This window comes from Mercenaria mercenaria, chromosome 17 (genome assembly GCF_021730395.1).
Source record: "Mercenaria mercenaria strain notata chromosome 17, MADL_Memer_1, whole genome shotgun sequence".
In the NCBI taxonomy this organism is placed as follows: domain Eukaryota; kingdom Metazoa; phylum Mollusca; class Bivalvia; order Venerida; family Veneridae; genus Mercenaria; species Mercenaria mercenaria.
The window spans coordinates 45,930,398-45,943,005 of record NC_069377.1 but is presented as its reverse complement, the minus strand read 5'-3'; the positions used below and the strand labels follow the sequence as shown (position 1 = coordinate 45,943,005).

At 34.5% G+C, this 12,608-nt stretch overlaps 1 protein-coding gene across 1 annotated transcript in view; it reads left to right on the top strand.

Moving 5' to 3' along the window:
* LOC123535752 (uncharacterized) overlaps positions 1-12,608 on the top strand; it is a 394,656-nt gene that overhangs the window by 183,702 nt on the left and 198,346 nt on the right. The gene's annotated exons all lie outside the window — the stretch shown is intronic.

Genomic DNA, 12,608 nt, shown 5'->3' with positions numbered 1-12,608 from the left:
GGTTTTCAGAAATTAAAAATATATAGAAATAAGAACAGAAAAAAAATGGGACCTTGACTTTCGTGCGGGTTTTCAAAGTTTTCAAAGGTTTCCGGTTTTCAGAAAGTCCGGTTTTCGGAAGTTACACTGTATGTACTTGGCAGTCCGTAGAGATAAGAAAATCACTTTTCCTTGTTAATGTTCATATCATAAGCTTATTTGTATCACTACAGATATAAGTATGAAAAAAAAAAGAATCATTAAACAAATATATAAATAAGCTGATGGTATTATACTTCATCTCTAAATAATTCACACCTAGATATAATGCACCCTAGCGCAACTTGACTTGAAAGGTTCTGACTTAAATGTATCAGAATGAAGTTTTCACCCGAATTTGTGCTAATCCAAGCTTACGATATGAATAATTATATGGATAGGAAAAAATTATTTTGCCTTAAAGGCGGTTAATCTGATTTTGTTAAGTAATGGATTTCTTCAAAACTGTTTACACTTAGTTCTAGGCTGTGAGCTAGATAAATGTTAAATATACAATTATATATTAGCCAAAATTCATTAAAAAGGCCAGTTTGCAAAATTATTATTACCTCCCTTTGCCTACTTTGCTAGCACATGGAGATTGGTTAAATATAAATGAATTTGGAAGCTGCACAAAGTTTCAGAACTTTCAGTTAGGTAGAGGTTGTTGAGAAGGAACACTTAGAATTGATAAGTCACACTTGACTGAGCAACTGACCTCGAAAACTTTTGTCATTACAAGCTGGCCAATCAAACTCTGTGGCCTTAAAAATAACCTGTGACATTAAAATTATTCTTTCCTAAATGAGGCGACTCTCTGGCTGAACATGCCGCGGATTACATATTACTAAACCCGAGGATGGAAAAGTGTCCTTGCGTCCAATCCTGGGGTTCCATACACTGATGACCAATATTTAAAACAGACATTCGTTGCAACCAAAATTTTACAAGGTGATCATTATATATTTATACAGATGTGCCCTAGAAGGAACTTTTGCTATGCTTTAACTTGTCTAAATGAAAATATAAAACTAGAGATATTATTGGAGTCAAAAGATTAATACTCTTAAGTTTTTCATTACTTTTACTGTTATAAAGATGATAATTAAAATGACAAAATATATATTTCTTATAGAGATCTAGAGTATAATTATATGGGAAGTGAAAAATGTTATAAAATGTTGCTCAAAATTTAATGTGATTGCACGTCTTTAAAAATCTGCTGCAGGATTTTAGTATTGTTTGCTTGCCGGTACTCAAAAACATTCTTGAATGAACCTCCAGAGTCACCAATGAAAAATAGACCCAAAGTAAAATCTGTTACAGAAAGGATATCAAGACAGTAAAATATCTTTGTTTCTAAGAGTTCTTACAAGGCTAGTAATATGCCCATAGTTTTCAACATCAAAATATGCTAATAAATAGGGGTAAATTCTGCATATTTCATGTGTAAAATTTGATAAAAGTGTTGTCTTCTGTTTTTGTGGTAAAAAATTTGGCATACTTCTTAATTCATGGAACAAAATGCAGTTGTATTGTTAACATTGTACCAATACATCACTATTAATTAGAAAGGATGGGAATGGTTTAGAAATATGGAATGAGTTCCCATTGCAAACATTCCAGTTGCTGCCAGATAATTTAGCTAGGCAGATTATCAATTGTTATTTACTATAATTTGATTAGATGAAAAGTGTGAGAATTATAACCAGATGTTGCATCTTTATTACTGTAATTACTGTTCTTCAAGGCTTCTTCAAGAAGTAATTGTGTTCGAGTGTTTGTTCTTTAATATTTAGACAAACATGGAATTTTAATATTCAGATTACCAATTTTCTTGTTTATGGGGAAACCTGAGATACAGTGTTAAATTGTTTAACTAATGTAAGCTACTTACTCTACCATAGGGTACTTTAGCATAGTACTGTTCATTGTGTCTTCAAACTACATTGTTTTACCTTTAGCTAAAAACAGTTCATGTAAGTTTCATTTATGCTTAAATAAGTCATTTTGTTTTTACCTTTTCTGATAAAAGAATAAGAAGGGCAATTTTACTTGTTCTGGCCTTATTTGGTCCTCACAAATTTGTTGAGATTGAGAACTTGACCTTTTTTATGTTTTTTTCATACTAAACACACACATTTATTATCACTCATAATTCAGTGTGTCAAACATAAATGCTTTCTCAACTCCCAGTAGCAGTTACCCCCGTATCCTTGAAATACAGCCATCACTGCAATCACAAGTAAAACAACTATCGCAAAGAAATTGAAAAATCATCAATATTTTCAGAGACTTATCTTTATACATAATATGAAACGGGATGTATTATGTGAACACCTTTGGCAGGAAGATGACGTCCACACACTATAACTTCTTGAGCAGTTCTTATCCAATATTTACCAGACTTGGTCACAATGTTTATGAGCATAACATCTCGGCAAAGTAAGATAACTAGCTTGATTTTCCTAGAGACTCTGGAGTTATGGTTCTTGATTTGTTAAAAAATTACGAAAATTCACAGTGTAAGACTCTATTCTCACTTGAGCATTCTTATCAAATCTTCACCAAACTGATCACATTATGTTTTATGGGCATAAGACTGAGGCCAAGTTCGCCAACCAGCTGGATTATCTCAGAGGCTTTGCAGTTATGGCCCTTAAATTACTAAAATTTGTGAAAATTGACAGTGTCCACTTTATAATCTGAGTAGTTCTTATCCAATGTTCATCAAATTGGGTTGTAATGCTCATGACAGGTCTCCGACAGGTTTGACAAGCAGCTAGTGTCCAAGAGGCTGGAGTTACTGCCCTTGAATTACTAAAAATTTGAAAATTGACAGTGTCTGCTCTCTAACTTGAGCAGTTCTTATTCAGTTTTCACAGAACTTGGTCACAATATTTATGGGCATTATGTCTCAGCCAAGTTCAATATCTAGTTGGATTTTCCCAGAAGCTCTGGAGTTATGGCCCTTGAATTATTAAAAACTGCAAAAATAAACTGTCTTCTCTCTGTGACAAGTTTGATACGACTAGTTGCTCTTGAGTTATGGCCCTTGGATTACATGAAATTGCAAATTATTAACTTGAGCAGTTCTAGCTCAATGTTCACTAGACTTAGTCAGAATGATTTTTGGGATATTATCATTGCCAGCTTTGAAAATCAGTCAGATAGTCTTTGTTGATCTGGAATTATGGCCCTTGAATTAGTTGAGATTTAAAAATCACTCTGTTAGTAGAATATTATGACAGGCATATATTATGACAGATTTCCACTCTTGTTTCATGATGTCACCTTCATAAGCTTTCTTTTGTGAGCGATTTCAGCGTATTTAATAAATTCTGGCTAACAACTGTCTCTTAACTGTAAGGGGAGAACACTCTGTAGTAGGTGAGGAAAACTGTGAGACATTGAACAGACAAAGTGTCCTGAATAGAGATCAAAAAGTTAGCTTACTTGTTGGCACTTCATTCAAAAATCTATTACAATTCTAGACTAAAACTTGGCATTGTCACTTTATTTAGGTTTTTATTACAAAACAAAGGTGGAGTTCAACAAAATAATGAATAACACATAGATAATTACAGAACATTTGATGTATAGGTTTTCAGAAAGATTCCAGTTTATCTGTGAAAAAGGTATACTGTACAAAATTCATGCTATTTCAATGGTTTATTGAAATATAGCACTGGTATCATTTTTGAACCTTAATTATAAATAATTTTAGAAATTATAACAGTATCTGTGGGATAATAAATAGGGAACATAAGAAATAGGGGTAAAGTTAGATAAATTTAAAGGTAAATTTTATTTACCATTGCTTTTTGAAACAATATCTGCTTTTTGAACATAATTATTTTAATCTCTGTAGAGATTTTTAGTGACCCTATTTTATGAACAGTTCAAATCAAATTTACCTTACCCCCACCTGATACCCATTTACAGCTTTGTCGACTGAGGCAGTCAGGATAATGAATGTGCCTTTCCCAAGGACACGCTGCAATGGGAGTAGCCAGGAATCAAACCAGGGCCCCTCACCTTTCTGTAGGAAAGAGTCTTTAAGCCCTCTTTACCAATGCATCCACTAAGTAAATAACAGTTTTCTCCTATTCTTTAGAACTAAGGTACATTTAAAAGGGCTTGAAGAAGCTGATTATAATACACATGTCTGTCATCCTTCATCAAGCTTGTCTCTGAATTGTTGGTGGTAAGTATCTAGGTGCTAGTCAATATCTGAATCTAGGGCAAGTTTTATGGCATGTTTTTTAAGGTATGTTCAACATTTACAAATCTTAGCAAAATATTACTTCATAATGAAAGCATTAAACTTTAAAATACTGATGAATATAAACCCTGTGTATCTTTCTGCATTGTTAATGATATAGTAAAAGATCAAAGTTTGAGGTTGAAAAGGATTTTGGACATCTTTGGACAAGTTGTTGAATTGAAAAACTTCTAAATTTAAATATAACTGACCCCCTACGTAGTAAATGGGGAAAACAGCAGTAATAATGATGCATTTTCATTAGCATTATAAAAACGCTTCGTATATTTTCATAAGCATTATAAGAAAATGAAAACTTTTTATGTGTTATCTCTTTCTTGGAACATGTTTATTAAGTCACATCCTCATTTCCTGGTGCATAACTTGTGAATATGAGTGAACAGTAAATCTTGCATTTGAACCAGAAGATCACAAAAACACATAATACTCCTTTTTGGCAAAATTCAACAAGTTTCCCTGCCCAATTAACAAAGAATGTTTTTGATATCATAATCTAATCAAAGTGCAAAATGCATGATTAATCTATTTATAAAAAATGTAAGCAGATTTTATACAGCTGTAATTGCTTAATTTGTTAATTAAATGCTTCTTATATATTATGAGATTATGTGTGTGGTATTTACAAAAAACTTTAATGTTAAGATTGCAATTGCCTCCGAACTGCAGAAATAAGATTACTGTAAATGTATTAATATTAGCGGAGTACTAATTTTCGCGCTATTAGCGGGATCAGGCATGTGCTAATTCATGTCTGGCACTAATATTAGACTGAAATGAAAGGCTTTCCTTAAAGTGATATTTGTAGTTACTGAAAATACCGTAATCACAATGCAACAGAACACAGAAATATATACTAATTGTGTAAATATGACAATAACTGCATTCCTAACTATTATTCTGCAGATTTTTTTGAATACAATAATTTTAACCTGTTTGAATATTAGTACAAAAGTCATCTATTTTTGTAAATTAAGCTGCATTTTTGTACCCCCTGACAACAAAGTTGTAAGGGGGGGTATACTGGTTTCAGGTTGTCTGTCTGTCTGTCTGTCCGTCCGTCTGTCTGTCCGTCTGGTCATCTGTCCGTCTGTCCGTAGACGCACCATCTCTCCTTATCCCCTTGACAGAATTTAATGAAACTTCACACAAGTGATCAGTACCAACAGTAGTTGTGCATGGGGCATGTTAGGTTCTTTTAGAAAAAAAATTTGCAGAGTTATGGGACTTTGTTTTTTTGTTACTATACTATATACATAGACACAATCTTGTGCGCACCATCTCTCCTCATTCCCTGGACACAATTTAATGAAACTTCACACAAGTGATCAGTACCAACAGTAGTTGTGCATGGGGCATGTTAGGTTCTTTTAGAAAAAATTTTTGCAGAGTTATGGGACTTTGTTTTTTGTTACTATACTATATACATAGACACAATCTTGTGCGCAGCATCTCTCCTCATCCCCTTGACACGATTTAATGAAACTTCACACAAGTGATCAGTAACAACAGTAGTTGTGCATGGGGCATGTTAGGTTCTTTCAGAAATTTTTTTTCCAGAGTTATGGGACTTTGTTTTTTTGTTACTATACTATAGGCATAGACACAATCTTGTTGGCACCATCTCTCCTCATCCCCTTGACACAATTTAATGAAACTTCACACAAGTGATCAGTAACAACAGTAGTTGTGCATGGTGCATGTTAGGTTCTTTCAGCGACAAAAATTGCAGAGTTATGGGACTTTGTTTCTTGTTAACATACTATGTACATACAGTCTGCATATGCAATCTTGTGCATGCCTAATCTACCAAACCCTTGCACACAATTTAATGAAACTTCACACAAGTGATCAGTACCAACCCTAGTTGTGCATGGGGCATGTTACTTTCTTTAGGATAAATATTCTGCATAGTTATGGGACTTTGTTTTTTGTTACTATACTGTATACATACAGTCTATATACATACAGTCCACATAATTATGCAGTCTTGTGTGTGTCAAATTGCAATGTACTGTGTCAGTGCATGCGGGGGGTACATTCATCACCTTTAGTGATAGCTCTAGTTTTCTTTGCCATTGTCCATAAATATGGTATAAAAACCAGGAGTAGATCGCCAGTTTGTTCGGTTGGGCTAATAACAAGTGTCACCATAACATTTTACCACTTTGAAAACCAAGTGCAAATTTGAAAACAAACAATTATCACCATTCTGCACTGTGTACATGTTCAAATTTACAGTATACAGATTAACACTGATCTAAACGAATGTAGGTTTTATGTCATACTTTAGATCTATATATTTTTATGTGCCTGGTCGTTTTCATTACGAATACCATTCAGCCACCAACTGGCTATTTTAGCGCTGGTGATACTGCGTTAATACAAGTACGCGCTAATAAGTCGAATCTACTCAATTCAATGCGTTTGCGCTAAAATTTAGCTGCGCTAATATAAGTACACTTTCAGTATCCTCTTCAGGCTTAGCAGTATATCAGAAAACAACAGAAATTATTAGTAAACAAACAACATCTTGACAAACAACTTATCTGTCCAATACATGTTCTGTCCCATAGAATTGGATACTTAAAATATTCTAAAGGAGTTGTTCCCCTTTAAAAAAGAATGCCATTTGTAAAGAAATAAATGTAAACAATTGTCAAAAATGATGTTTTACCTAGTTATGTTAAGTTTAAACACTTGTACATTGTTGCAAATGCATCAAAACGAAGACATTAACAGCATTTTAAAAATGGAGAGTTTTTAAAGGCGCTGAACTGTCCAGAAGTGTGGTCCCTTCATGCAGTTCCTTTCCAGAATTCAATACATATATGAGTAAATTTACAGTGGTTTTGTAGAATAATATACTGTTTAATTTTCATGTAACAATGCTTTTTTCTATGATTTGATGATGTTCAAACTTTTTTCTCAGAAACACAGACCTAACTCTTCAGGGTAGCAGTCATACTCACATTTACTATATCTTGAGTTTACTAGTGCCCTACAAAGCTTATGATATATCAGATCATACAATATTTGCCCTCTGCTAATATTTTCTTGTGGAGCAGTTGTCAGTAAATAGTAAATGGCTAATCAAATGAAAACTCTCCACTTTTGTACAACAAATCAATGATAATAAGTCTTGAATAAAAAACAGTTTATCTTACTAGATAAAAGATATATAATGAAAAAAAAGTTTGGTCTAGTGGGGCTTGAACCTATCCTGAAAAATTAGTTAAAGAAGTCTCCTAAACACAGTATATTGATATGAGTATTATTTATTTATATGCAAGTCCATGCTATATTAAAGTCAATGAATCAACTTGGCTTTTTAGTGTTAACTTTGAAACCATGGTGGGGGCCAATGATAAGGTTACAAACGTAGCATAAACCTGTTTAAATTAACCTGTGGTGTGTTTACCACTGACATTTACAAGACGGTGCCCGACTGTGTTCCTTTCGTTGTTCATTTTGCCCCCGTTTGTCTATAATTTTTACTTCATTTATATTTTGAAGATATGTTTATGTATACAAATGATAATACATACACTGTTACGAGGTTGTGGTTTGATTGGATTGGTTTCTCAGAACCTGACTTTTTGTTAGATATTAATCTTTGCGTTTTTCAGATTCCCAAATGAGAATTATGTGCCGTTTGTCTCACTAATTATGTTATCCCCAATGGAGCAAACACAATGTATTTTTTCACCATCTATAGTCTGTAATATCCTTACACTACCTTCTCAAGTTAATCAAGATGATTCATCACAACAGTACCCTATGCTCGCCTTAGTTTGATATGGAAAACCCATAATATCTAAGATTTTGCAAACATATTTCCCGCACAGTTTTCATCCGGTACTTTGTTGTAGCCAGCCTTTCTGTACTTTCAGTACTTTGATTAGACTTCTGTCATGGTCAACAAATATGTTAGAATACCAACCTCTTCATTTAAAAAAATAGTGTTTGCTTTTGCTAATTATTTAAGTTCTGGACAATTTTATGTTTTGTAAATGTTTCGGTTTGAGCCAAGTGCTCACGCTTAGTACAACTGGTATCCCATGTTTTGCAATTGTCAATTTGCACTAATAAAGTAAGATAAACCAGTAAAAGTAGTTCTTTAAGAGTTATATTGCAATCTGAAAACAATCAAAGGTTAAATTTAGTAATCAACTTAATTAAAAACTTCTACTGATTAGTTTAATCGTAATGAATGCATTTATAATTATACCCCCACCAAATATGTTTTGGGAGAGCTTTATAGGAGTCAGTTTGGCATGTCCTGTTGCGTTGTGTCCCGTCGCGTCCTGTCCCAAAATCTACATGCCTGGAAGAATTTTAATTTAACTTCACATTATAATTCCTCAAGACCAGATGACGTGTTGAACACATCACCTATGCCTGATGGTCAAAGTTCAAGGTCACAATTCAAGGTCAAAGGTTAGATATTTGGTTTTTGCTCCATAACTTCTATGTGCCAGAAAGAATTTTATTACTAAATGGATTTGATTCGAACTTAAAACAGTTGTTCAGCATCATCACCCATATCATATGACACAAGGGCCATAACTCTTGCACCAATATTTCATAAATTATGCCCCCCTTTTTACTTAGAATTTCAGGTTAAAGTTTTGATACACTTTCACTTTATCTCAGTTATTACTAATTGGATTTGATTCAAACTTAAAGTAGGTGTTCCACCTTATCACCCACATCATGTGACACAAGGTGCATAACTCTGACACCAATTTTTCATGAATTATGCCCCCTTTTACTTAGAATTGAAGGTACATAACTCTTGCACCAATATTTCCTGAATTATGCCCCCTTTTTGCTTAGAATTATACTTACATAATATAGTGTTTTTATCTGTACCTCTCTAATTATTTGATATTTTTTAACACAGACTCGAGCTATTGTGCAATATTCATCCACCATTGGAGTCATTAAACTCTCCAGTGAAAGTTCGACTTTGGCTACAAGCCACCAATTTTTTGTGCCCCCCCCCCCCCCCCCTTATGAGTGGATGAGTAGTGGGGGCATATAGATTTGCTCTTGTCCATGCGTCCGTCAGTGTGTCCTTCCGTCTGTGCGTCCGTCCGAAGTTCATGACATGCCTAGCTCAAAAAGTATTTGATATAAATTAATGAAACCTTGCCTGAGTCTTTATCATGATATGAACTTGGGCACATTATATTTTTCGTCTGGCTCCGCCCCCTAATTTTAGAGTTATGGCCCCTGAAATAGTCAAAAATGCACATTTTCACCTTGTGACACGCCTAGCTCCATAAGTATTTGATATAGATTCATGAAACCTTGCATGAGTCTTAATCATGATATGAACTTGCGCACCTCCTATTTTTCATCTGGGTCCGCCCCCTATTTCTAGAGTTATGGCCCCTGAAGTAGTCAAAAATGCACATTTTCACCTTGTGACACGCCTAGCTCAAAAAGTATTTGATATAAATTGATGAAATCTTGCATGAGTCTTTATCATGGTATGAACTTGCGCACCTCCTATTTTTCGTCTGGCTCCGCCCCCTGTTTTTAGAGTTATGGCCCCTGAAATAGTCAAAAATACACATTTTCACCTTGTGACACCTCTAGCGCTAAAAGTATTTGATATAGATTCATGAAACCTTGCATGAGTCTTAATCATGATATGAACTTGTGCACCTCCTATTTTTCATCTGGGTCTGCCACCTATTTCTAGAGTTATGGCCCCTGAAATAGTCAAAAATGCACATTTTCACCTTGTGACATGCCTAGCTCAAAAAGTATTTGATATAAATTGATGAAACCTTGCATGAATCTTTATCATGATATGAACTTGCGCACCTCCTATTTTTCATCTGGGTCTGCCCCCTATTTCTAGAGTTATGGCCCCTGAAATAGTCAAAAAATGCACATTTTCACCTAATTAAGTGCCTCACTCAAAAAATATTTAATGTAACTTCATGAAACCTTGCTTGAGTCTCTATCATAATGCGACCTTGCACACTTGGCATTCTTCTTGAGAATTTTAGCATTTATTACAGAGTTGAAATAGCCAAAATAGTGGATTTTTTGTTTGTGATGCTCATAGCTCAAAAAGTATATGGTATAGAATAATGAATCCATTTCATAATTATTTTTTTTTGAGGCTATACCCCATTAAGACTGCAAACATTTGAATGATTTCCCCTTATTTTTGACAAATGTACCTGTGGGGGGCACACCCTGTGTCCTACAGCCACATTCTAGTTTTATGTAGTTATGACCCCTTTCCAACTTAAAATTTGCCAAACTCATGGTTGCCGGACAATAACTCAAGAAAGGCTTGACAGATTTAGATAAATTTTGGTACAGAGGTGTAACATCATAAAATACAGGTCAAGTTGAATTTAAATTGCACCTTCTTGCAGCCATGTCTTTCTTATGGCTATTCTTCTGTGACAAGATCGTATTTTGGGGGTATTCATCACTCCTGTGACAGTTCTAGTTATAGTAGGCCCTCTAGTTCCATTTTTGGGGGCAAAGTATCCGCCTCAGCGCTAACATAAACTTCAACTTCCATAATGCAATAAGTCTAAAAAAATAGTGCTTAAAAGTTGTTCTACCTCCTTTGTCAAACAATCTTTTTGCATAATCACACTGTTATACTTAACTAGCAAACATAATCTAACAAAGTATGTATCATATAATATTCAGTGGGTTTGATATTGACAATATTTATAAAAGAGGATATAATACAGCATTTGTGAGCTAAAATAAACTTGTGGGCTAAAAATAACCACTATGGAGAGTGACGATTCTGCTATCGTCATCAGATCATATGACAGACTTACAGTAACAATGGAAACTACTGCTGTTCTTCATTACTGAACTACTGTGCTGTTATTTTTTAAACCAGGTATCATTCACATGCATGGGTAATGCAAATTTTGAGTTCAGTAAAGATGTCAACTTACCAAGTGCATGATTGGAAGCACCAACTGGAAGTGGATAATTATTAGATCTTATCATTATGTTGTTGATATACGTTTCTCTCTATATGTACCTTCACAGCCTTTCAGAAAGCTGTTTTAAATCTACATTCTTGCATAAAAACTACTTTTTTACTGGATCCGCCCATGTATTAATGGGAGAAAAATCGTTTGCAAACAAGGCAATTCACGTGCTGTTAATACATGATTTTTATTTTTGAAATGCTTTGTCAGGGATGTATATATGTATTTCTGCGCAGATAGACAACTGGTATCTGCATCTTGATTCTTCCATAATATTCTCTTCTTAAAGCATAAAAGATGCAATCTAATCCATAGTATGTTTTGCTGTATCAGTTACTAAAATCAAACGCACTACCCCCAAAAATGTACGTACTCGCTCCACCCTTGTTTACACCGAGTCGATTCATTTTTTTGTTGATAACTGTGAATGCATAAGAACTGCGTGTAACTTGCACAATTATTTGTTTTTAGGAATCATTTTAATGATTTTTGTAAGTATATGTTGGATTGTTTTTATTAGCTCACATGTCACAAAGTGACAGTGTGAGCTTTTGTGATCACGCAGCGTCCGTCGTCTGTCGTTCGTGCGTGCGTCCGTGCGTAAACTTTTGCTTGTGACCTCTCTAGAGGTCACATTCTTCATGGGATCTTTATGAAAATTGGTCAGAATGTTCATATTAATGATATCTAGGTCAAGTTCAAAACTGGGTCACGTGCGGTCAAAAACTAGGTCAGTAGGTCTAAAAATAGAAAAACCTTGTGACCTCTCTAGAGGCCATATTTTTCACAAGATCTTCATGAAAATTGGTCAGAATGTTCATCTTGATGATATCTAGGTCAAGTTCGAAACTGGGTCACGTGCCATCAAAAACTAGGTCAGTAGGTCAAATAATAGAAAAACCTTGTGACCTCTCTAGAGGCCATATTTTTCATGGGATCTGTATGAAAGTTGGTCTGAATGTTCATCTTGATGATATCTAGGTCAAGTTCGAAACTGGGTCAGCTGCGATCAAAAAATAGGTCATTAGGTCTAAAAATAGAAAAACCTTGTGACCTCTCTAGAGGTCATACTTTTGAATGGATCTTCATTAAAATTGGTCAGAATGTTCACCTTGGTAATATCTAGGTCAAATTCGAAACTGGGTCACGTGCCATCAATAAATAGGTCAGTAGGTCAAATAATGAAAAAACCTTGTGACCTCTCTAGAGGCCATATTTTTCATGGGATCTGTATGAAGGTTGGTCTGAATGTTTATCTTGATGATATCTAGGCCAAGTTCAAAACTGGGTCAACTGTGGTTAAAAACTAGGTCAGTAGG